This window comes from Eublepharis macularius, chromosome 7 (assembly GCF_028583425.1).
Source record: "Eublepharis macularius isolate TG4126 chromosome 7, MPM_Emac_v1.0, whole genome shotgun sequence".
In the NCBI taxonomy this organism is placed as follows: Eukaryota; Metazoa; Chordata; class Lepidosauria; order Squamata; family Eublepharidae; genus Eublepharis; species Eublepharis macularius.
Genome location: NC_072796.1, coordinates 22,307,124 through 22,334,539, shown reverse-complemented (window position 1 = coordinate 22,334,539; position 27,416 = coordinate 22,307,124).

The window sequence follows — 27,416 nt, the reverse complement described above, 5'->3', positions numbered from 1 at the left end:
TTCTTGATATCCCAGATCCTTACTTTTAAAAATCAAAATCAAACATACAAATCATTAATTCATTTTTCTTCATATCTTGCAGATAGTCCATAAAAGATTTCCAATTTGCCCTGAATGTAGGGAATGTTCTGTCTCTAATTAACGCAGTGAGTTTAGCCATCTCAGTTAAGTCCATCATCTTTCCCATCCAATCTTCCAATGAAGGAGATCTTTCTTCTTCCAATGAGGTTGACTGCTGCATATACACCTAGCAGTCATGGAAAAAGGCAGCTTTGCTAGCCTGGCAGCTTTACCTTTATGGGTGAAAGGCAGAATCTGCTGTAACCAAAATGGGTCATGGAGGAATGTAATTTAGATCAGCTATATCGTCTTGTTCATCTGTCTTGGCTTCCCCCAACCTTGCACCCAGCTATAATCTTGGCTTCTTCTCTGCAGTTTCTCCGCCTTCTTGACTTAATGATGGAAGCCCTGTTCGTATGTTACAGTGAACACACATACTCCTGTTTGTAAGAAAGAGCCAACATGCATTCACTTCACAAATGTATTCAATCTAACTAGTGAACAGAGCCAAATGCTCTCAGTGTGGCTGAGTGAAACCAGAACCTCTGAGAGGTTATCCCTGCATCACTGAAACTAATTTTACAGCTTGACATTTTGCCTGGTTGCATTCCAAAGAGCAGTGAGCAATTGGAATCAACATGCATCTATCTGGTTCACAGATACCCTGTGCACCCGGGAGTTGTGGCTTGAAAAGTATAAGAGCCCTAGGCAATTGAAGGGCTCTGAAGGTAATAACCAGCACTCTGAACTGGATGTGAAAGCAAATGGTGCAATTGATGTAGCACTGGAGTTGGGTCTTCAGAGCAGCTGATCCCAGACAGGAATCGTGTGCTGCATTTTGTACGATTTTGTACCAATGGAAGCTTCTGGGACATCTTCAAAGGCAACCCCATATACAGTACATTACAGTAGTCTAATCTGGAATTATGGTAGCATGGATCAGCATGGCTAGTCCTGCGAAGTCTTCCCCTTTTGTGGAAAGCAGACATAAGCGGTATGAAACAAAGGCACTAGCCTTTGTACCTGATACTCTCTTTCCCCAAAACTTAGAAGATACGTTCTTCAAACTTAGACATTTGAGGCTAGTTATGATTGTACAGTGGTAAGAGTCACTCTGTATGTGGCCTGAGGTGAATCAGATTTCCAGGACTGATCCACGACATTGAAAATAGGTTTTTGATGTTAAGTTCGAGACTGTTACTTAAATTGGAGGAAATCTCCTTAAGCAGAAGAAAGGGTCCAAACTTTGCTGAGCTGAATGTTAATATACATGTCACTGTTCTGGGAGTATCTCTTCAGTGGAAGGAGAGGATTCCAGAGCAGTTACTCATGCAAAGACACAGCAAGCATCCTCCTCTGAATGGAAATAATTCTGCTGCTTCTCTGTATCCGGATCTACTGGTTGTTTCTGTGACACCTCCTGCAGAGTTGAGGCTAATTGATCCAAGGTAACTTTTATGACGCTTGGAAAAATGAATGTTCTGTTGTTGCCCACTTTTGGGAGACAAAGGCTGATTCTGCACACATTAGATAATGCACTTTCAATGCACTTTATCAATTGTTTGTGGTGGATTTTTTGTACCGCACACAAAAAAAATCGTTCCAAATGATCTATAAAGAGGATTGGAAGTGCATTATCCAATGTATGTGGAATCACTAAAAGTCTGCAATTCTAATAATACTTTCCTGGGATTAAGCTCCATTGAACCAAAAAAGAAGACGCCTTACTTCTATGCTGACCTGCTTAGGTTTGCTCCCCAAAAGAAATAGCATCTATTTCTTGGCTGCCTTATTTATGACTTTCATTTCATATAATTGGGATAGCTTATAAAATGAGCAGTCCATTTTTTTTAAGGCAGTCTTTAATTTGTCACAATAGCTACCTCCTCTGCCAGGATTTTTATAATCTTTGATATATTTAGAGATTCTCAATAAAAAAGAAGGCAGAAGAGGAAGACATGGAAAGGAGATTAATGAACTTGGAATATGCCAGAGGCCAGAAGGTAACCCAGTTTCCATATGACTTGGCAATTAACATACCGATTCCAGTCTTTATGGCATGGAATTTAAAGTGCTCTTAAAAGGTTAGAAGTATGTATTTGCTGTCAGTATTCTATATTACAACTTACCATTAATAAAGTCCCATTACAGAGAGAAAAAGAGAAAAGAATGTGGATTAAATATGAAATTTCATATTGTTAGGAATGATCGAAATGCAATAGGAAAATAGATCGCGCCAAGCATTTATATAGCTTTATTTTCTGTGGGTCACCTCAAAAACTTCATTTTGAACTTTTATATGTACTTCTGGGATCTTAGAGATTGTAGTCAGGCCATAAGTTTTCCACATCATGGCAAAAGAATAGCCGTGGTGGATCAAAACAAGGGCCCAAAATCTAACAGTGGCCATCAGATGCCACAGGAAAGCCCACAAGTAAGACCCACTTCTGTTACCTGAAGTGGTCTCCTTGCAATAAATATAATTTGTGGGGGGAATTAGCAAGCAAGGAAGACAGCTATACAAGAGGCGGTAACCGCATGGACCGTATCACCAGCTTTAACCGAGTCCCCTCCCCAATAGAACAAGCGAGTCTGGTGCTTAATATCAAACAATAACTTTTAATGAACACAAGAACTTCATGCACATACACACCAATTACTGGGGAAAATAATTACACGCACATAGAGAGTCCTAGGAAATGTAGCCAGAAATTGGGGATAGAGAGAGGGAGTAATTATATCTACCTATCCTGGAGAAGGGGTCCAGTCAATGGCGGAAGAGAGTAGCTTCGAACGTCAGCATCCTCAGCCAAGAGAGCAAGAGGCTTAGGGAAGTGAGCCTGAGGGAGAAGCCAGAAAGCTTGCACGGTTTGAATGGGAAGGAGGGGGGAAAGGGGTGTGGAGGGGGGAAATCCCCACAAACTCAACCCAAACAAGTAGGGGAGCAAAAAAGAGGGGTTAAGTAACAACCTAAAAATAGATAAAATGCCAGAAGCATTGCATGATTGGTTTCTATATGTGTGGGTGTGCTTGATAATAAATTGTTTACAATTGACCACTGAGTAAGGCCTTAGGGCAGAATCGCGTCTGGTCAGTTTTTACTGTACCTTGGTCTATTTGTGTTGGTCATTGCACTGTACCATCATCTGTATTTTGAGATGTTTTAGCAAGTTTTAGTATATATATGTAGCCTGCCATTCAGGCCCTATGTTTTAAACTTGTTTTTAATCTATATTGGTGCACATCTATAATAAATACTCTTTAATATATACAATTTGAATGGGGCCAGAGCTCTACCTTTATAGGTAAAATGGGCCCTGAGGTGGAGGAGAGTCCTCCTAGCAGTTAGGACAAAGACTCCAATGGGTAGTTCCTGGGTTAAACAAAAGGCTTGTGTACTTTGATTGATAGCTGCCAGGGTGTGTGATTGCAGATGCAAAACTAGTTCTAGCGCTGCACAAAAAAGGACAGTTTTCCTGATGAAGTACACCGGAGCTAGGTTAAGTGTTTTTAGGGAGGGGATACATTGTGCCAGGAATGACTGTACATGCTTATGAATGTCATTTGATTAGCTCCTCAATCATGGACAGGAGATCTCATCATGGAAGGAGGGAGTGGAATGTGCTAATTGGGGGTGATGCTGCGAGTCCTTTATTGCTCTGGGCACCGGTGGGGCTGGCGATGGCAGTAAATCCAATCAAGCCACAATCACTCCGCATTCCAGGGCAGCATTCCTTGCATGCCTGGTTCTCCCGGAAGGGATGTAGCAATGGCAGGGGCTCTCTGGCTGGCTAAACCGTAGCCATTTTAAACTCCAGAGGCTTGTACACTTTTAATATTACATGCAACTATATGAAATCTGCTGTACAACTGGCGGAGGCCGGGCTGACTGCTTACACTTCCAACAGCCCTCTCCTTCTGAGAGCTCCACATCATCTGACAAACAGAATGCCTCTGAACTTGGAAGAGTCCCATCCAGCTATTATGACTAATGGCCAGCGATGGACTTGTCCTCCATACATCTGTCCAATTTCTTTTAAGCTCCATCAGACCAGGTAGTCATCATCACATCGTATGGCAGACAGGTCCACAAGAAAACTGCTTGTGAAGGAGTACTTCCTTTTATCTGTCTTGAATCTGCTGCTGATCAATTAAATAATCATAACAGTTTCAAAGGATGACCCTGACTTCTAGCATTATGGGAGAGGTAGAAAATTTCTCTCTCCACTTTCTCTACAAAACACATAATTTTGTAGATCTTTTTAATGTCAGATTCAACCCCCTCCAAACCATCTCTTTCTAAATTTAAAAGCCCCAGATGAATTAGCCTTGCCTCATAGGGCAGAGATGCCAACTTTGTGAACTTTTTCTGCACTTTTGCCATCTCTTCAGGATTGTTTTTTGAGATGCATATCTTGGGTTCGGAACATCCGGGGTCCTAGGGCCCTCTTCAGTCTTGTAGTCTCTTCGAGGGCACCCAGTGCCCCACTGCGGTGGGATCAAGGTCTAACAAAGCCCATACTGGCTTTGTTACAGGCCAGGATGTGACAGGATGGGGAACCATTTCTTGGCCTGGTGGGTTTGGTTCAGGCATCGTATACGCGTCCATATTATTATGTCTATTAACTCGTGGTTTTCTTAGTCCGTATGCAGCTGGATGTGGAACCTGTGGCATGCCCAGAGGAGTTCTCTAGGAGTCTCCCCACCACGGATGGAGTTTCAGATTGGACTGTTGCCAGTGACCGGGGGAGACATGATTCTATGTGGGATCAGGGGGTTCTTGGTGGGCTGTTTTCCCCCTCCCCATTGGGCTCTCCTGGCCTTGGCCTGGCTCAGGGCCTTGTTGGTTAACCGCAGCGGGCCAGCCTACTGGCCGACGTCCATGGCCAAGTGTTCATATTAGAGTCTTCTGGGGGTGTGGCCTCCCATGCACAGCAGGAAGGGTGAGGGACCAGGCCCAATGGCCGGGGATCCCCATCCAGATCAGACCTCTCTCATGGGCATATCTGGGGAGGGGGATTGGGGGGACTCATCCCCTCCCGGTTTGGCTGGCCAGGGAGCACCCTTTGGGCTGGTTGGGAGGGAGTATGTATCAGATATGGGGGAGGCCCCCTCACCCCCAGGGTCACAATGGGATTCCTTAGGCAAGAGCTCAAAGAGTTCTGGTTCTGAACCTTGGCCAGCAGGCCTGCAGGCATAAGCGGCCGCTGCCAGGTGTATTCAGGTCCAAGGGTACAAAAGGTCTTGCCCCCCCCCCACTAATGCCAGAGGTATCACTTGGGTGGTTCCCCCTTGGGGGCCCTGGGCATGGAATGGCAGGAAGTTCTGCCCCCTCTTGTTGGGCAGAACCATGAATCACTCCTGTGTGCATGTCCCGGGAGGGGCAGAGTTCGTATTCACCCCCCGGCCATCACATTGTGCAGATGAGGCAATTCCTGGGCAGGAATGACCGGCCTCCATGGCCTTTTTCACCAGCTGGTGGGCAAGCCATGTTGGGTTAGGTCAGGTGGCCCTTTCTCAAGTTCCCAGGGTAACACCGATCACCAATTTGGGATCAGGAAGGAATTTTCCCTACAGGCCCCATTGGCACTGGGGTCCTGGAGGTTTTCACCTTCCTCTGGGCATGGAGTAGGGGTCACCGGGGAGCCCCCCTCCTTAGAGTGCTTGTCCTTGCCATTGATCTGGTCTGCCCGCCCAATTCATGATGGTTGCCATGTTGTGGAGGGTAGGAAATTACCAGGAGTGCACGCCCAGGCACATCCAGCAAGGGCTCCTGGTCTGTAGGCTTGCCCCTGGCCCATAGCACTTGGCTCATGGTGGCATCCTGTCCAGCCCTCCTTTTCATCACAACTTTGAGTTAGCAAGCCTGTTGGCATTGGGCACCGATCCATTTGGGTGAAAACAGGGCCCTCAGGCTCAGATTCCCTATTATGGGGATCCCCATAAGGGGTCTGGGGAGTGAGGAATGGCCAGTGCATGCCCAGTTGGGGGCTGTCAGTCTGCCTCACTCCCAGGTGGCAGGGGATGTTTCACACAGGGGTGTATACCCATGTGGCATCCCACTGACTGTCATCCCATTGTTTCCCCACACTGCAATGGTCGTAGGAGGCATGTGGGGTCATCAGCTTGCCAGGCGGATCAGCCGATGCGTGGATCCGTGCCCTATGTGCGCCTTTGCTCCCTGAGCTGTAATCTTAATAAAGTGATGGCCTTCTTTACCTTCAGCACTGTTTCTGTGTGTTTTTGTCACCGTGCTCCTTCCCCGCTCGTTCCCCCACTTAGCACTCGCTTGCAAATGTTTTATGGTGGTTTGTCTTGATGCTGTTAGCAAAGTTTTTCTCAAATTCCCTTTTTTGTTTATCTTACCAGTGTGGTGGTGGAGAGTGCCTTCAAGTCATAGCTGACTTATGGAGGCCCCTGGTGGGGTTTTCATGGCAAGAGACTAACAGAGGTGGTTTGCCATTGCCTGCCTCTGCAATCCTGGTCTTCCTTGGAGGTCTCCCATCCAATTACTAACCAAGGCTGACCCTGCTTATCTCCTGAAATCTGGCGAGATTGGACTTGTATCTTGCATTTATTTTTCCACTGTTTATGCTTTCTCAAATTTTCCCAGTTTGGGCTAGACTTCCCCTTCTAAAGAAGGTTGTGTTGCCATTTTGTAAGATCCTTAACTATACTCGTTAACCAAACTGACCTTTTGTTTCTACCCTTTCTAGTCTGTAGTATACAGTCTAGCTGTGCTTCTGTTATTGTGGTTTTAAATAATCCTAAAGAGATTTAAGCCTCTGGACTCTTTCTTTTGATTTCCTTTTAAATAATCTTTTCATCTTTGAGAAGTTGCCTCTTTTGAAGCTAAACATGGCTGTTTTGGACTTTGCAGGCAATTTACTGCTCACAAGTATATTGAATTTGATAGCCCTTGGTCAACTCTTCCTGTGGATTTGACAATTCTTAGCCATTTTTAGGTATTGAGGACCTGCTCTTTTCTCTTTTGCTTTTCTCATGCTTCAAGAACACAGCCATGTCTCAAAACTGCCTTTCTTTTTTGTGATTTGACTAGGCAGTTGCCCAGAAAAAATTAGGATAATTGCAGTCCCTCATTATTATAATATTATCTCATGTAGCAACCTCTCTAATTTCTTCTTCTGCTCTTATTATTATTTATTATTAATAATGTTATTTATAGCTTGTATTTCTCACTGAGACTCAAGGTGGATTATGCAGCATAAGACAATTATGATCAGCAGCTGGGATATCCATTGAACAATGCAGTAGAGTTTAGATAGCAGAAATTTGATGACAGGAAGTTGTCTCAAAACAGAGCTCAAAACCAAGCATATACATATTTCAACCTGACACATTAAAGAAGTTAGATCCTCCTTAGAGAGGAGGAGCACTATCAAAGTGCATCTCAATCACTAACAGTGAAATCCTAAGCAGAGTTACTCCAGTGTACGTCCATTGAAATCAATGGGCTTAGACTGGAGTAACTCAGTTTAGGATTTCGCTGTAAATCCACACAAATTCCATGTTGTTTGCTCCTTCTAGGCATTTTAATTTGTCTTTCAGGTAGAGAGCAACAGCATCCCTGCCATGACCTCCCCCCTGTCCCCACCACCCCATACGATTATGTCCCAGGGATTTTCCCACCAATACTCCAAATGAAATTGTGTTTTTATTGGAGTTGTCCATCAATCAAATCTACCATGATTGACTCATTGGCAGGGATGCTGAGAAGTTCAACATGAATGCAATTCCCAGGTGAACTTACTTTAACCCAGCTTCCTTGCTTACATGTGAAGTGAGTTTCTGGTCAAATTCCCTTGATGTTTTCTGACAAAATTAATCTTAATCACTTTGCCCAGCAGCTTTGTAGCTGCACAAAGCAAATTACATTATAGGGCAGATCATACTTTGGTAAAATGTAAATAAGATGCAGCTTGAATCCGCTTTTCTGCTTCACAGTCACAAACTAAATCTTCTTGGCTGCCAGAGAAGAGGCACTTCCCGTGTTTGGTGGTCAGGCCATGAAAGTGAGCTACTTGTCAAGCATAGGATCACTTGTAGTTTGTGCCCTCTTTGAACCTGTCCAGTTGGATGCACCCTTTAAATAACACTATAGCAATGGCCAGGGCTTTTTTCTGGGAAAAGAGGTGATGGAACTCAGGGCCAAGCTACACATGACGAATGACACTTGAACAGCAAGTGTATTTCTCCCTGTTCACTTGCCCTCCACTCAATCCACTTGCTGTTCAAGTGTCATTCGTCATGTGTAGCTTGGCCCTCAGTGCTGGAACTCAGGACTGCACAATGACATCACTTTGGGTCAGCTGGAACAAGGGGGGAGTTTTTAAAAGTTTAAATCGCCCTTGGTGAAAATGGTCACATGGTCGGTGACCCCGCCTCCTGATCTCGACAGAGGGGATTTTAGATTGCCCTCCGTGGCACGTCATGGAGGGTGATCTAAACTCCCCTCTGTCTGGTGATCAGGGGCGGGCCCACCAGCCATGTAACCATTTTCAAGAGGTGCTGGAACTCCTTTCCACCACGTTCCAGCTAAAAAAAAGCCCTGGCAATGGTGTTGCCTACTTTTTAAAAACTGCACAATCATAGTTTATAGTTATGATTAGCTAGCTTTATGAACAGACACTGAAGGCATGCAGAAAATGTAAGTCGTAGGTCTCAACTCAAAAATATCAAATAGATTTTTCTCCCTTTTACCTTTTTAAAAATGGTGGCATGCAGTGCAAATGTACAAGAATCTTGAGGAGGCCTAGAAATGGTATTGTCAGGTGGCTTGTTCTAACCCTTGGGATTGTCTTTGTTTGATTCAGCCTACTGCTGGCAGCTGTTAGCAGGGTTGTCTTTTAGTTGTTATAAGCCTCCTAAGGGGCAGGTGTATGAGCATGAGCTGCTGCTAATGGAGTGAAGTATGAGTACCAGTGCTGACAAGCAAGACTAAGAAGGGAAAGTTAGCATAAAAGGTGGGTGGAAGAAGGCTCAGAGAGCTTTTTCATAGGACAGGTCACAGAGTGATGTAGGATAAGGCCCTGTGGTGCATTTATTGGTGTCAGGACAGGAGCTCCCAGCAACAGAAGAGCCATATGACACCACTATATAGTTACACTGTCTTTTGCTGCTTTTATTAAAACAAGATTTGTATTTGAAAATATCTTGCCTCGGTGAGCTTCCTGATTTCCCAAATCTCTAAAACAACCTATCTTGGCTTTTTGATCACTGACATTGATTCCAGTTAGGTTGCCATGTTAGTCTGCACAGCAAAATAAAATAAGAGTCCAATGGGACCTTACAGACTAACAGCATGTATAAGTTTTCATCTATCAGAGTTCACATTGTTAGATGCATCAAGTGTTCAACCATTACGCAATTGCATTTATACTATGTTTTGAATATCGATATATCTGCCCACTTTATATATCTAATGAAGTGAGTTTGGACCCATTAAAACTTATGGTGGAATCAATTTTGTTTAACATGGCACTGTATTCCTGTTAGTAGAATTCTCCTTTCTGCCTGGCAATAACAGATGACATGAAGATGGTCTTGGGGTCACCATAGGCTCTATGAAAATGACTCTCAGAGTGAGTGAATGCCTCCATTCCCTCTGTCTTATTGGGGGTTGGACTAGATGGTCTGTATGGCCCCTTCCAGCTCTATGATTCTATGATTCTATGATTTATGGTACTGTACCAGGTAGCTGGCTCAAGACTGACTCAGCCTTCCATCGTTCCGAGGTTGGTAAAATGAGTACTCAGTTTCCTGGGGGTAAAGTGTAGATGACTGGAGAAGGTAATGGCAAACCACCCCGTAAAAAGTCTGCCAAGAAAACGTTGTGATGTGACGTCCCCCCATGGGTCAGTAATGACTCGGTGCTTGCACAGGGGACTACCTTTACCTTTACCTACCCCATGTTTACAAAAGCCTTTCATTTTGAGAATAAGAAGCCACCAGATGCAATTTGATGGGGAAACTCTCTAAACAGAAAAGCTCTTGTTTGAAGTAACATTAGAAAAAAGGTTCAGTATGAAATTGCTTAGCTGCCCTGTTGAGAATGAAACTAATGCTCTTCCTTCAGGTTTGTAGGGTGGAGCTTCATTTAATATGATGGCGCTGATAGTGTTATTCTGCATTGCCCTTACTTGAGCGCATCTCATTTTACAAGCTGCTGTGGCCTTGAGGGTTCAAGGAGGATATTGGAGAAAATTCAGAGGAAGGTTATGAAAAAGCAAAAGAAATGACAGTGATGGGAGATAAGAAACATACAGAAGGGTTTAAAGAGCTGAGTTAGCAACAGGTGAAGGAAAGCATTTTTGACATACTTTGTTACCTCAAGGCTGGTTCACATAATGTTTCCAGTATATAAACTCTACATGCAAAGGAGTGCAGAAAAGTGTCTACATTACAATCAAGCAAAATAATAATGTTGCTCTTTGGCTGTAGTAAGCATGTGAAGCTGCCTTCTCCTAAATCAGACTGTTGGTGTAGACTGTAGAGGTTAAGAGCAGCAGGACTCTAATCTGGAGAATCAGGTTTGATTCTTCACTCCTCCACTTGAAGCCATCTGGGTGACCTTGGGTCAGGCACAGCTCTCTTAGGGCCAAGCTACACATGACGAATGACACTTGAACAGCAAGTGGATTGAGTGGAGGGCAAGTGAACAGGGAGAAATACACTTGCTGTTCAAGTGTCATTCGTCATGTGTAGCTTGGTTCTTAGAGCTCCCTCAGCCCCATCCACCTCTCAGGGTGATTGTTGTGGGAATAATAATAACATACTTTGTAAACCACTCTGAGTGGCTGTTAAGTTGTCCTGAACGGTAGTATATAAATCAAATATTATTATTACATCAAGGCCCGTGTTGTCTAATCTGATTGGCATAGTCTCAGGTAGAGGTCTCTCACTGTCATGGCCCAGTCTGGGCTCAGTGAGAACAAGGACTCCTAAGGAGGAGAGGGGCTTTGTGTAGCTGTCCCCGACTCAGTAAAGGCCGGTAATCAGGTGCCACAGCTGCTGGCTAATTGGAGTTTACAGCCAGCAGCTGAGGCAGAGCCGCCAGGACTCTCCAACCCCAGCACCACAGGGGAAGCTCAGCCAGGGACTTCCACAGGGGACACTCAGTCAGGGACTGCCAACACCACAGGGGAAGCCCAGCCAGGGGCTTCTACCCCCCCCCCAGGTTCGCCCATGCCTAAAGAATGCCGCAGACAAATGCTGAGGCTGGAGCTGCAGGAGAGACGGTGCAGTGCTTGTCTCCTGAACTGACGCCAGCTGCTGGAGAGTGATGATGAGTAGCAGTAGGATGGAGCCCCAGCAGCTGGCTGCAATCCATGCCTTGCTATAAAAGCTGAGCTGAGGGAACTGTCAGGCATGGAAGCAAAGTGTCAAACTACCCTCAATCACTTCGTGTGCTGTGCATCTTGCTCGTGCCTGCTTTTTGGATCTGAAACTATTGGCAACTGACCTTGGACTCTACCTGATCTGGCTCTTGGACTCTGGTCTCACTCCTGGCATTTACTTCTTGCATTGACCACAGCCTGGACTTGGTTTTCGTCCCTTGAACTCCCCTTGGGCTTTGTGTTGGTGCTTGGACTTGCACCACCATGCTTGGGCTGGCCTAGCCCGTGACACTCACATCGCCTGTTATCTAACCTAAGACTATCTGCCTGTAAAGACCCTCCCCAGTGCTTCAGTATGGTTATGTACAAACATAAAAGTAGCAGTCTTGCTTCAGAACATTGGCCCATCAAGTCTTACAACCTATTTCCAGCAGTGGCAGATGCCACGGGAAAGGCCATACACAGGGCCTGGAGACAGCAGACCTGATCTGCTGACTGTTCCCCAGGATATGACAATCTAAGTGTTCAACCTCAGAATCTAGAAGCCTCATTTGTCCATCATGGATAATAACCAATGATAGAATTAATCTCCATGAATTTGCCCAACCCCCCTTTAAATTCATCTAAGCCAGTGCCTGTCACCATATCTTGAAGCAGTATGTTAACTATCCGGTGGGTAAAGTACTACTTCCTTCTGTCTGTCCTGAACCTACTGCTATTTGGTTTCATAAGGTGACCCAAGTTCTACTGTGGCACAGGTGGATGAAAATTTTAACTCTACCCACTTTCTTTACGCTCTTCATAATTTTGTAGTTATCTATTGTGTCACCTTTTTTCCTAAACTAAATGGCTCTAGATGCTTTAGACCTGCCTGATAGAGTAGTGGGTTGCCCTTTTCAGCATTTCCTTTGGCGTTTTGATATCCTTTTTGATATTCCTCTGAGAATAACCATTTGGGATGTTTCCATAGTTCTCATCTGAATCCCCTCCCATCCAATTTTGGAATTTCACTTTATTTGTCCTGTTTCTGAATGCCCTATTCCCTGCCTTCTTTTTTCATTTTTTTAAAATTTCCAAACTTGGTACTGAGTCTATGAGTATGTTTCACTGCAACTTTCAGTATCTTTGCATTCTTCCCCCCATCAATGTACATGTGCATTGAGAAAACATGTGCATAGGTGCATTGAGAAAACACTGTCAAAAAAGCAATCCTGAGTGTATTCGTTTGTATGTGTGAAAGGTCCCCAACATGGCATCCTTGAGTGACATGGGACTCATCAACATCTTCTCTGGTGTCCACCGAGTGTTTTTAGAAAGTGGGTGTGATCGGGTGGGGCTTTTGCCCAGCAGAGTTTATGATTGGCCATTGGAGATCTGATCGCCTGTGCGGATTTTTAAAAACTTGCTTCGGCAACAGCACAAGAAGCTTCACTATATTATTGAAGTTAACCGGTATGTGCACAAGAAAATATTTTAAAACAATATATTCAACAACCAGGCAGAAGCTGTCTTTAACAGGATGCCTTTTAAAAGGAAGAGTAACTATTAGATTTATTCATGACCTCACTCTCTAACACTTTGTGGTTGGATCTGCCTCCTGCAGCAACCATTTTGTGGTTTTACCACAACCCTGTATCAGATTTGCTAGGGTGTCCATAGGCTCAAAATGGTGTGTGATGATTTAGCAAATTCTGTGTGCATCCGTAAAACATCACATAATTTCATACGAGGAAGTAGGTCCATGGAAGTTTATGCTAGAAGAAAAATGTATTAGATTGCAAATTACACAAAGCTCCTGCCTGGTTTTGGTGTTAGCACATACAAAGTGGACTAGGACCAACAACTGGGACCTTCTCTCACCCTATGTTCCCTGGAGAATAATCTAGTCAGCAGAAAAACAGTGGCTGGTGATCCCTGGCCCCTAGGCGATTTGTCTCACCTCGACCAGAGCCAGGGCATTTCGGCCTGGTATCCATCTGGTGGAACTCTCTGTCTTTGGAGATCTGAACCCAGCAGTACCTAGTACCATTCCATTGGGCTTGTAAGACAGAGATCTTCTGCCAAGCTTATGGGGGTTGAGGTGGGCGGGATCTCCAACCAACCTCCCGTCAGTGGAGGGTGGGATATGTGCTCTCCTGTTTTAGGTTGCCAACAGGCCACCTTGCCCCCCAGGCCCTGATATTTGGAGAATGGGGATGCAAGATATGTCCTGCATTATGATGATGTTTTAATATAATTTAACTGCTACCAGTGTTTTATCTTTATGTACATAACCATGTTGTACTCTGCTCTGAGCCTGCTTTGTGGGGAGAGTAGACTAAAAGTCCAATAAATAAATAAATAAATCTTGGCATAAGAAGCACCTCATCAAGGTCCCCCCCCTCCCCAGTGTTATATCAATGCACACATATGCGTTAGAGGGGTAAAAGGTGTAAGTGAACTGAAAGCTGAGGCAAAGTTCACAAGCAACAGCTTTGGATTAAATTTTACACATTTTCGTAAAACCAGGTTGAAGGAGAAGTGAAACCATCTATCGAATGGGTCTTTCTGAAAAAAAATAAAATAACAAAATGGGGGAAGTTTGTTTATCTTCAATATTTGATTGAGGCACATGCCTGTACAGCCTTATGTGTGTTCCCATCTGACCAAGTCACCCATTTCTATAGCAGATTTATTCCAGTCATGGCATATAGGTACAGACTTCTCACATTCTATACACAACAGGGTTGCTGTAGGTAGAATAAATTGACCCTTAGTCAGGGCTTTTTTCTGGGAAAAGAGGTGGTGGAACTCAGTGGGTTGCCCTCAGAGAAAATGGTCACATGGCTGGTGGCCCCGCCCCCTGATCTCCAGACAGAGGGGAGTTTAGATTGCCCTCTGCGCCACTCGGTGGTGCGGAGGTCAATCTACACTCCCCTCTGTCTGGAGATCAGGGGGCAGGGCCACCAGCCATGTGACCATTTTCAAGAGGTCCCGGAACTCCGTTCCCCCGCGTTCCCCCTGAAAAAAAGCCCTGCCCTTAGTATTTTTTTTTATCAAAGATCACACAGGCATGGCATTTGTTTGTGAATCTGTAAATTTCACATATGTATATTGTTTACATTATAGTTAACTGTTTGCATGCCACAATAATGGAATTAAGCTATGGATGTGAGAGATTAGAGAAATATCCCCCTTTATTTCCATGCAGTTTTCTTCTCTTCTGTCTCATGGATTTAGCAGTCTACAGAAATCCCACAATCTCTGACACCTTGCCTTTTGAAACTGTGTTGAATTGAATGTGCATCAGAATGTGGACACTGTCCTTTGTTTTCATTGCAATGCACATCTCCACTCTTACTCCCACCGCTGTTAGCTTGCACAGGAGTTTGTGAGTCCAGATGTCAATAATTTTTCCTAAAAGGTAATGCATCAGAAGGAATCAAACAGAAAATTAGATCTGGATACCAGCAGAATTGCACTGTCTATACCATAAATCAAAACCGCTGAATTGTAGTCCATATTAGCCCATACTAATTCTTGAATGAGGGGGGGAAATAGTCAGATAATGTGTTTTATTGGATTTTTTGTAGTTATGCAGAAGCTTGACTCTCCTCTATATACCTAAACTTCTTTCGCCCTTTTCAGATGTTATGTTTCTAGGCTCCTAGGATAGCTCAGGAGACCCTGATCTCATCAGAGCTCAAAAGCAAAGCAGGGTTGGCCTTGGTTAGTAATTGGATGGGAGACCTCTGATGAAGACCCAGGTTGCAGAGGTAGGCAATGGCAAACCACCTCTGTTAATCTCTTGCCATGAAAACCCCAACAGGGGTTGCCATAAGTCAACTATGACTTAAGGGCAGGATTTCATTTTCATTTCATGTTCCAGCAGAGTGTGTGATAGCTATTTTATGTGAAAAGGGCAAAGAAAATACCAAGCAGCTTAGGAAGACACCAATGTGTATCACACAACAAGGCAATCATGTGTTCCAAGAGGATTGTGCATAATACACAGGTCTGGTACACAAGGAAGGAATGCTAGAAATGTAATGCCTGAAAATGGCCCATGGTTGGCTTCCTTATTCACTTGTGCAGAAAGATAACTAACTATGCATAAAGGGTAGTATACACAGCTGCTTCTTTCATGGACTGGAAAACAAGAGAGTACCACAGTAAAATGCAGGAAAACTAACAAACACGCCGCGATAAACTAACTAGCACCAAAGGAGTCAAATCGAATTTACTTGATATGTTCAAAATCAGTTAGATGCCAATAAATTCAATATGTGCATACAGACAGCTTACATGAATATAAAGCAAACCGTATTACAGTAGCAGCATTAGTATCAGCATACAAATAGTATATGCATAGAAGTAGGTTACATGTGCAAAAGGCAGGGCATATTTGAATAACAAGGTCAACAAAATTCCTATGTAGGTAAAGATGTAAAGCGCTTGTGCCTAACAATAGTACTAAATAGCAACGAAAAAATTAATCACATGTACATAAGGCAAAGCATACATCAGTGCTAGCAACAAATTTCCTATGTTTTTTAAAGTGCCAGTGCCTGTAATTGACAGTATTGTCTCAAGAGTAACCAAAAGTTCAAAAGTCATATTCTGATGGTTATAAGTAAATATGGTCTTCAAACATCTCCAAGAAAAGGCTCTGGACAGTAGAAGGATTGGGCAACAACTGCTGCTTAGAAGTAGGTTACATGTGCAAAAGGCAGGGCATATTTCAATAACAAGGTCAACAAAATTCCTATGTAGGTAGAGATGTAAAGTGCATGTGCCTAACAATAGTACTAAATAGCAATGAAAAAATTAATCACATGTACATAAGGCAAAGCATACATCTGTGCTAGCAACAAATTTCCTATGTTTTTTAAAGTGCCGGTGCCTGTAATTGACAGTATTGTCTCAAGAGTAACCAAAAGTTCAAAAGTCATATTCTGATGGTTATAAGTAAATATGGTCTTCAAACATCTCCAAGAAAAGGCTCTGGACAGTAGAAGGATTGGGCAACAACTGCTGCTTAGAAGTAGGTTACATGTGCAAAAGGCAGGGCATATTTCAATAACAAGGTCAACAAAATTCCTATGTAGGTAGAGATGTAAAGTGCTTGTGCCTAACAATAGTACTAAATATCAATGAAAACATTAATCACATGTGATTATGTACATGTGATTATTTTTTTAATTGATATTTAGTACTATTAGGCACAAGCACTTTACATCTCTACCTACATAGGAATTTTTTCATTGCTATTTAGTACTATTGTTAGGCACAAGCACTTTACATCTTTACCTACATAGGAATTTTGTTGACCTTGTTATTGAAATATGCCCTGCCTTTTGCACATGTAACCTACTTCTATGCATATACTATTTGTATGCTGATACTAATGCTGCTACTGTAATACGGTTTGCTTTATATTCGTGTAAGCTGTCTGTATGCACATATTGAATTTATTGGCATTTAACTGATTTTGAACATATCAATTAAATTCGATTTGACTCCTTTGGTGCTAGTTAGTTTATCACTGTGTTTGTTAGTTTTCCTTTCATGGACTGAACAGCTGAGAAAGTACACAAAGAAATTTCATGTGCATGCCTGAAGGGTAAATTAAGTTGTATATTTTAAAGGAATGTATGTTAACCCATTCAATAAAAATGACTTTAAAAAAAGAAAAGAAATTTCATGTGCATGCCTGACACTTTGCATGTTGCATGTTGAAACATTAATGGCTTTTTAAAGGAAAAAATATAAAAACAGAGTTATGCCAAAAGATTTCTCTACTTTCTCTACTAACATAGAATTTGCTATGTATCTGAAAGCATCCTTCAGAAACACTATGGTTTATGCATGCATGTTATGCATGTTTATGCATGTTTAAAGACAGCCATTTTGCAAAGGTGAAAAGGACCACTAAAACACACACAATATCTTCATTTCATATTGGAATCAAAGCTTTGGTGATTTTACCATTCCAATTGACCAAGGATGATAGTCGGAACAAAGTACTAAATCAAAGCTTTCATGGCTATTAGGCAAATGTATAGCTCACAATGCATTGCAAACGTTGGTAAATTCCCAGTTCCCATTTTCTGTTACTAAAATGCTTTATAGCTAGAAGCTCTGGCTGTAACTACTAAGCAGGAACTAATTAGCTGCTTGATATTTTTTTTTTGCAGGGATTTTTGAGATCAGGAAGAAGATTATAAGAAGCCAGCCAGGCCTGCCAAATCAGACCTGTCAAAATGGATTTTGTAGAACAAAATCGAAATGGTTACATGGTGTTAGAAATACAGTAAATATATACAGGTTTTGGTTCTCATATAAAAATGTACAATTTTAAAATACTGTCATTAAAACTTTTTTTAAAAATTAGATTTAATTTTCTGTTTAATATTTACTGCTTCGGTTTTGTATCACTAACATAACCTTAACATATGTAACATGGAAGAAATGCTATTACAGAATCAATAGTGATTTCAAAAGTAAAAAAAAAAACATTTCCTTTTTTTTTAAAGAAGATTTTTTTTTATTGGGTAGGTTAATACACACATATATCTAATACATACATCAGTTCCCTATAACACTCTACAACTTTTATACCGTATATTCATTAATTAAAACATATATTCCCCACCCTCCCTCCCCCTTTCTCTATTGACCCCCAACAGCACTAAAACCTTTTTAATTCTCTTCATATTTTATCTATTCTAATATTTCTAATATTCCCATTTCTCAAAGGTAAAGTTCCTACCTAGACTTTAATTCCACTATCATATAGACATCAATTATCCATGGACCATAACTGTCCCTTCACATCCCACTTATTTTCCAGATATTCTTTAAATTTCTCCCAGTCTTTTAAAAATTCATTTGAATTTTGGTCTTTCAATTTTCTAGTCAACTTGTCCATCTCCACCATGTGCAACAGTTTTTGTATCCAATCTTCAGTCTCTGGAATCTCCACTTGCTTCCAATACTGCACATATAATAGTCTTGCTGCCACCATCATATAGTATAATAATGTCCTGTCCATTACATTAATTTTTTCCATACTAAGTCCTAACAGAAACAGCTCAGGTTTTTTCGGCAAATTACCTTTTATAATTATCAACATTTCCGCATATATCAATTCTGACCAATTCTGGTCTAAAAAAACATTTCCAATATTCAAAATATTTTTTTAAAAAAGATTGTCATTTTAAATGGTACTAATTCTATTAGTCTAGACTGTTTTGCCACTTGCCTTATAGGGTTGCCAACACTAGGTTGGAAATTCCTGGAGATTTGGGAGTGGATCCTGTGGAGGTTGAGGTTTGGAGAGAGGAGGGACCTCAGTGAAGTATACTGCCATAGAGTCCATCATCCAAAGCAGCTGTTTTCTCCAGGGGAATTGTTCTCTTTAGTCTGGAGATCAGTTGTAATGCCAGGAGATCTCCAAGCCCCACCTACAGGTTGAAAACCAACAGAGGCTCTCGCGGGTGTGCAATTGCAAAACCAAGAGGAAACTAGTCCACCGCAAGCTCTAATAAATCACTTTGTCAATATACAAATACTTGCTTTATGTTTCTTAAAGTGCTAAATGCTACCAATAAGCAAGTGCCATCTAATCTCAAATAATCACAATTTTTGTACAATCTTTTTTTATGTAAGCGGCTCATTCCACTAAATATACACACCGAAAATCCTATATCAATGTTCATACCACAAGAAGAATTCAAATCACAGATATCATTGTGCTAAGCAGGGCTTTTTTTTCTGGGAAAAGAGGTGGTGGAACTCAGTGGTGGAACTCAAGACCACACAATGACGTCACTTTGGGTCAGCTAGAATAAGGGGGGAATTTTTTAAAGTTAAAATTGCCCTCAGTGAAAATGGTCACATGGCCGGGGGCCCCACCCCCTGATCTCCAAACAGAAGGGAGTTTAGATTGCCCTCCACGCTGCTTGGCAGCGCAGAGGGCAATCTAAACTCCCCTCTGTCTGGAGATCAGGGGGCAAGGCCCCCGACCATGTGACCATTTTTAAGAGGTGCTGGAACTCCGTTCCACCGCATTCCAGATGAAAAAAATTCCTGGTGCTAAGTACACTGATTACAGAATCAAAGTGTGCAAATATGCTGGTATACCCAATGGAACTGCTGGTGGAGGAATCATAGGTCAAGTTCATAAAGTGTGTGTGGATACCTGAGAAAATCAAACAGACGAGTCAAGAATGGATATGAAATAATTCCCGACTGATCCAATATTGAAGGAAAAGCACTTACCTTTAATGCACATGAGCACTTTACATGAGATTCCTCAGAGAAGAACTGTCTTGTACAGACCCTTTATGAACTTGACCCATGATTCCTAGTGTCCCTTTGGTTTTGCAATCCCACCTACAGGTTGGCAACCCTGTTACCAAACTTTTTGACTCTATGATTTAACAGTCAAAACTTTAGCCTTCTGCCAGCTCTTTACAACTAAAAAATGGTGTGGCTGTACGCATATCTGAACTCATGTCTCCATTTAAAATAGTTACATTTTATTTATTTATTTTAATATTTATATTCCACCATAACCCAGCCAGAACATCAGAGAAGCTTGCTGCTCACTGGTGGGCTGTGTTGGCACCATTGTGCAGGATGCAGTGGAGGCATGGCCAGCCAAGAAGAGGAGGAGCGCTCATCCCTCCTCCGATCCAGCAGCATGGTCCGTGTCATTCCTTTCCAGAGCCTAAGCAGGAGCAGCACGTTCCCCTCCCACCCTCTGCCACAATGGACTGCAGGGAGAATTGTCACAACTTTATGGGTTTGGCAGAGGCATTGGGCCAGATCCCAATAGGGTGAGTGGGGCATTGGGACTGCCACCCTGACTGATCGGGAGGCAGCAGTTGCCCAGCATGACTGGCGGCAGCAGAAGCTTACTGTAGTGTGCCAGCATGGGACTGGCGGGATATGCTTCGGGTAGCAGGCAGGCCCTCCGATGCCAATGGGGATCCGTGCCCAGATGCCGGGCCAATGCTCCATCTAGCTGTAATCAATAAAGTTGGGGCCATTTTCCAACCCCAAAAGGTGTCATGTGTGTTATTTAGCCAGAACTCAGACTGACATATAACACATAGGTGGCAATATGGTCTCTACCCTCTTCTGCCAACCCCCATGAGCTTACTCTGCTGCTGCTGGCCAGAATTGCTCTGGCATCTACATGTACCCCCCCCAACACATTTCTGCTGTGTCTGACATGTCCAAGCTGCCACTCTTCAGGGCATGCTGGGGAATATACTCCTTGGAGTGCCTGCTGAAGCATCTGGAGTGTCTGGGAGCTGAAGGTGGGGAGACATTGGCTTGTATCCAGTGATGCACAACCGGTACCATAAACACCTGTCACTCCCCCCCCCCCCATATATTATAGTGCCCAGAAAGTGGTTGCATGGCATCTTGCACTAGCGGTGATGCAAATGGGGATGCAATAAATTTGACTACTTTAAAGAAATCTTAATTACATTTTAATGATTTTATTCATTTTAGTACATAGTTGTATTTAATCCTTAGGTATGTTTATATTTGGAATTAATGTACTTGTCATATATTGCTGTACATGCCGATCTGAATTTTGATTTTGGATCGTAATAATAAAAATGAACTGAATGGACATAGTGCAAGCAACAACCATGGTCTTTTTCTTGTGTTTACACTTGTGCAAGAGCTCTAGGTCAGTTGGAAATTTTCCACTGGAACCAGCCCAGTATATGTCTTTTCAATCAACTGGTCTGGCCTGCTAACCATCGTGCAGATGCTGCCTCTGCCTTCAACAACAAGCTTGGCCAGCAGCAGCAACTGCTAAAAACACTATAAATGCCAGATTGGGAAGGAAGGGGAAAGGTACAATTAATGAAGAAAGGGGGTAGTATTTATTCATTGTTTTCCCCACGTGTTTTCATTACCCTGCTCCAGCTTACTAGCCCCTTTCCACCTGCCACTGACAGAGCTGGATGCAGTTCCATCTCAGAATCCTATCCAGGTTCTGATTACTCTTGAGAGAGAACAGAAAGCATCCAGGCAGTTCTCCATCATGCCTGGATCCATCTCAACTGAAACTCTTCTTCCTGCAGAACATCTGTTTTCATGTCATTTGCATTGGGTTTTCAATCTACGGAGCTGCTCTGGGAGCCCACTGTGGCTGAAAATCAGGATCAAATTGATTGTGGCTGAAAATCAGGTTAAAATGATGAGCTGTTGAGAGAAAAGTGATTTGCTGTTGTGCAATGAATCTGGTTGCATAGAATGGAGAAAGAAACATGACTGTTCAGTCTACCAAGCTACAGTTGGATCCCCTTGTGTAAGTAGAAGCCAATAAGCATTTTCCTGGAGGAGCAATGCTAAGAGGCGACTGGGTGCCATAAACAATAGTGAACCACCTAGCATTGAGAAGCAGTTTGATGTAGTGGTTAAGAGTGGCAGGACTCTAATCTGGAAAACCGGGTTTGATTCCCCGCTCCTCTGCTTGAAGCCAGTTGGGTAACCTTGGGTTAGTCACAGCTGCTCAGAGCTTTCTCAGTCCCATCCACCTCACAGGGTGATTGTTGTGAGGATAATAATAACAAACCTTGTAAATCGCTCTGAGTGGGCATTAAGTTGTCCTGAAGGGTGGTATATAAATGGAATGTTATTATTATTGTTGAAGGCTTTCACGGCTGGAAAATGATGGTTGTTGTGGATTTTCCAGGCTGTATCGCCGCAGTCTTGGCATTGTGGTTCCTGATGTTTCGCCAACAGCTGTAACTGGCATCTTCAGAAGTGTAGCACTGAAGGACAGAGATCTCTCATTGTCAAACTGTGGAGAAGATGTTAGCAGGTAATTTATATCTACTCAGGAAGGTGGGCTTGCATTGCGTCATCCTGTAAGACTTTCCCAGGATGTAGAATGCTAATGGAATGCTAATGCTTCACTGTATCCTGAGAGGTTCTTTTGCATATGGATTGGTGCTTTATATGCTAATCTGATCTGCAGGGCTATTGTAAGATGTAGAGTATTTTGTTAGCCTGGTGTTTTTCAGGACTGGAAACCATTCTCTATTCATTCTTCTTCTTTCCTGTTGAAGTTGTGCTTATACTTATGAATTTCAATGGCTTCCCTATGCAATCTGACAAAGTAGTTGGAAGTGTTGTCCAGTATTTTAGTGTCCTGGAATAAGATACTGTGTCCTGTTTGAGTTAGGCTATGTTCAGCCACTGCTGATTTTTCAGGTTGGCCAAGTCTGCAGTGTTTTTCATGTTCTTTTATTCTTGTCTGGATGCTACACTGTGTGGTCCCAATGTAAACTTGTCCACAGCTGCAGGGTATGCGGTATACTCCTGCAGAGGTGAGAGGGTCTCTACTGTCTTTTGCTGATTTTAGCATCTGTTGTATTTTTCTGGTGGGTCTGAATACTGTTTGTAGGCTGTGCTTTTTCATAAACTTTACCATCTGATCAGTGATTCCTTTGATATATGGCAAAAATACTTTTCCTGTGGGAGACTGTTTTTCCCTAGTTGTTTGATTTATCCTTGGTTTAATCGCTCTTCTCATTTCATTTCTGGAGTAGTCATTTGCTTGAAGTGCATGTTTTAGATGATTAATTTCCTCATTGAGAAAGTGTCGTTCACATATCTGTCTTGCATGGTCTACTAATGTTTTTATTATGCCTCTTTTCTGTCGAGGGTGGTGATTGGAGTTTTTGTGTAAGTACCGATCCATGTGAGTTGGTTTCCTGTAGACCTTGTGACCTAACTGGAAGTTTGCTTTGCAGATGACCAAGGTATCTAGAAACTCCAATCACAGGATGACACAACCCAAACCCACCTTCCTGAGTAGGTATAAATTACCTGCTAACATCTTCTCCACAGTTTGACACTGAGAGATCTCTGTCTTTCAGTGCTACACCTCTGAAGATGCCAGTCACAGCTGCTGACAAAACGTCAGGAATTACAATGCCAAGACCATGGCAATACAGCCTGGAAAATCCACAACAACCATCGTTATTATTATTGTTATTATTTTAGACTGGAAGCAATGTGCCCTTTTGGTAGGTGGTCGAGAAACATGGAAACTATACGTTTGGCATAGATGCAGAGGAGTTAGCCGTGTTAGTCTGTGGTAGCAAAATCAAAAAGAGTCCAGTAGCACCTTTAAGACTAACCAATTTTATTGTAGCATAAGCTTTCGAGAATCAAGTTCTCTTCGTCAGATGCATGGTACAGAAACTGGTCAAATATAGAAGAGGAGGGGGGAGAAGGGGAGGAGAGAGAAGATGCAGTTAGGGGGGGGAGAGGGATGTAACATTTACCTTTGCTAGTAAATGTAAACATCTCCTCTTGGTATGGAGACTAATTGGCTTGTGTGAGGCTTCAAAGGAGTTTGCCGTGTTAGTTTGTAGCAGCAAAACAACCAGACCATCCAATTCCAATGTAGTATAAGCCTTCGATAACCACAGCCAAAGGTCTTTGATAACCACAACCAAAGGTCTTTCCTTGCCTACAGACAGCCCCCCAACCTTAAACAACTTCTCACCCACAATCATGAATCGGCCAGCAGAGTCACCAGCACAGGTACCAGGCCCTGCAACAGACCCAGATGCCAGCTCTGCCCCTATATCTACCCAGGGAATACAATTACAGGACCCAATGGCATCAACTACACTGTCTCTGGCTCTTACAGCTGCTCATCCTCCAATCTGATATATGCCCTCATGTGCCAACAATGTCCTTCTGCTCTGTACATTGGACAAACCAGCCAACCTCTACGCAAAAGAATAAATGGACACAAATCTGACATTAGAAATGGAAACGTCCAGAAACTAGTGGAAGAACACTTCAATCTACCAGGACATTCCATCAAAGACTTAAAGGTTGCTGGATTCGGTTTCGTTTTCGCGGCCATGTCGGACGCTCTTCTTGGCAGGTCCAGGAAGAAGCGGCCGAGCCGCCTGGCCAGGCGGCTGATCTGCAAAGGTTAGCCCCCAGACTCTCAGGCAGGGAGTCTGAGTCCGGGGCGCGGCGGGAAGAGCCCTCTGACAGATCGAGGCAGGGGGTAAATTGCCCGTAAGTCCCTATGGAGGCCGGCAGACATGCGCGGCACCCAGTGTGCTGCCGGGCCATGGAAAACGGCAAGGAACAGGATTAGGCGAAAGCCTGCAAGTAAGCAAATCCCTTCTGTTACTACAAGCGTGTGAGGAGTGGTGGGGTCTGAAGGCTAGAAGACTCGGATTTTCCCCCCCTTGTAGAGGCTCGGAAGACTGGCGGTTCCCCCCCCCTAAAATGGCAGCGAAAAAGCAGAGCCCTGCTCTTGGCAAGTCAGTTACGGCGGCCTTGCAGAGGGGCGAGACGCTTGAGGAACTGGTTAAAAGAGCGGTTATGGAAGCCATAAAACCCTTTGTTGACAAGCTGAATGAAACAGATCAAAGGGTGGGCTTAATTGAAAGCGATGTGAAAGCCATTAAAGAAGCAGCGGGGGGGGGGCAGAGAAGTCTGCCTGGGAAAGTGCGTCACTTATGAGAGCAAGGAACAGGGAGCTGAAGCTGGTGGAAAACCAGCTGATCGGACTGCAAGTGGAGCGAACACAGACCATTTTGCGTCTCCAGAACGTTAAAGAGGAGGAAAACGAGGATTTGTGGGATCTCGCCTCGGAACTTTTAGCGACACCCGTGAGGGCAACTAAAGAAGAAGTGAAAAGCGCCATTTTGGGAGTCCGTCGGGCATCTTCAAAATATGCAATGAAGCGGCAGCTGCCTCGTGAGATTGTTATTGAGTTTTCATCTAGGAGGGTCCGGGACAGTATCCTATATAATTCTTACAATGTGGAGTTGGACTTTCTGGGAAATAAAGTCAAGATATTGAAGGACGTTCCATTCTTAGTTCGGAAGAGAAGACTTAAGTACAAGAAGTTGGTAGCTCTTTTGAGGGAATGTGACATAAAGTACAAATGGCTACTCCCGGAAGGAATCGGGTTTAGTCATAAAGATCAAGCTTACAAGATTAATTCGGAAGATCAGCTAAGGGATTTTGTGGAAAAAAATCCAGAATTTGGACCAGATACCAAGCAAAAAGAAGAAGATCCGAAGCCTGAAGGGAGGGGGGAGGCAACGAGCGCTGCGGCGGTAGATGCTCAGAGAGAATTGCGTCCGAGGCCCAGGGGAGGGAAAAAAATTTAACTTGAACTGTACGTTGTAATTTGTATGATCAACCACTCCTCTACTACTTTATTAAGCTATTTTCTTATTATGGTAGTATGAAGGGAAAGCATTGAAGTGTAGTGTTTAGTGTTTGTAGGCTACCTTCCCTTTTTTCCCACCCCCCCTTCCCCTTCTCTTTTTTCTCCCTTCTTTTCCTTCCCTTGTGCTATTGTAGTCTTTTGTAGTTACTGTTATTGTAGTTTTGTATGTTAGATATTGAAAAATAAAAAACTTTAATAAAAAAAAAGACTTAAAGGTTGCTGTAGTTCAACAGAAACCTTTCAAAAACAAAATCCAACGGGAGGCTGCTGAATTGGAATTCATATGCAAATTTGACTCTGTCGAGCTGGGACTGAATAGGGACTATGAATGGTTATCACATTATCACAGGTAACAGATTTCCTTTACAGAGGCGGGGTCTGGGGGAGCCCAGTGGCACCTGGTGTGGGCTTCCGGGGACCACAGTTCTCTTTGTCAGATGCATCTGACAGGGAGAGCTGTGGTTATCGAAGGCTTATACTACATTGGAATTGGATGGTCTGGTTGTTTTGCTGCTACAAACCAACACGGCAAACTCCTTTGAAGCCTCACACAAGCCAATTAATCTCCATACCAAGAGGAGATGTTTACATTTACTAGCAAAGGAATGTTTTGGTTACATCCCTCCCCCCCTCCTGAACTGCATCTTCTCTCTCCTCCCCTTCTCCCCCCTCCTCTTCTATACGTTTGGCAAAATCCTGCCCTCTTCAAAATTGGTAGATAAATATTCCAAGTATGAATTGTCTGTTTTCAGCAACATGGAAATATAATTCGGAAGCTCATCCTAGAGGAGATTGAGGGATCTTGAATCACATTGTCATATCATAGTGGTTAAGTGGTTGGTTTCAAATCATCACTCTGGTGGTTCAAATCCCACTACTGCCATAAGCTTAGCAGGTGGCCTTGAGTAAACTGCTCCTCTCAGCTCCAGCTCCCCAGCTGCCTTGTTGGGGATAATAACAACACTGACTTTGTTCACCACTCTAATCTTTTTAGAAGAGCTGTGTATAAGAGCAGTTATTATTATTGTGGGGGGAGGGAGAGGATATTGGTGTCCTAGGCAACCAAAATTTCGCTGCCAATGATATCTGCACATGTGCAGATGCCAGAGCTTACTTCTGTTGCTTGATGGTATAACTGAGTGATATATGTGATAACAACTCTCTCTTAAGCTAGTCATATTATAAATTACAGTGTATTATGAGGAAATAGTTACTCCCACAAAATCATGCCCTTATTTTAAAAGATTGCAGATCCTTAAAATGAAGAAAGATGCATTGATTGAGTAGGAAAAAAGTGTAAATCAGGACACTTTTTAATACACACACGTTTATTATTCTGGTAATTTTGTCTTTCTCCCTCCTTCAATGATTGTCACAGTATGACTTAAAAGAGTTTAATAAATCCAAAGTACAAAGAGGTTTATAATGAACCTGTCAGAGGATTTGCTTGTAATTTGCTTGAAAGGATATTATTTCCTGAGAGCGGGGCTGCTGGTTTCTATGGCCACATAATTCTTTCTGAGCGATTAACTGCTGTGCCTTTAAAATGGGGGCGTTGGGGATCTTGAATATGATGCACAGACGTCCACTAACCTAATACTCAACTGAAGAGATCTGGAGCGAAAATAGAGATGCAATTATCTGAAACAAGCAAGCATAAAACATTGGAGGATATTAATTCTTTCTACCAAACGGCACAAAATGGTGACACAGTACTTGATGGGAATGATTGGGCAAGAGAATTATCATCTGACTTCAACACAGCATAA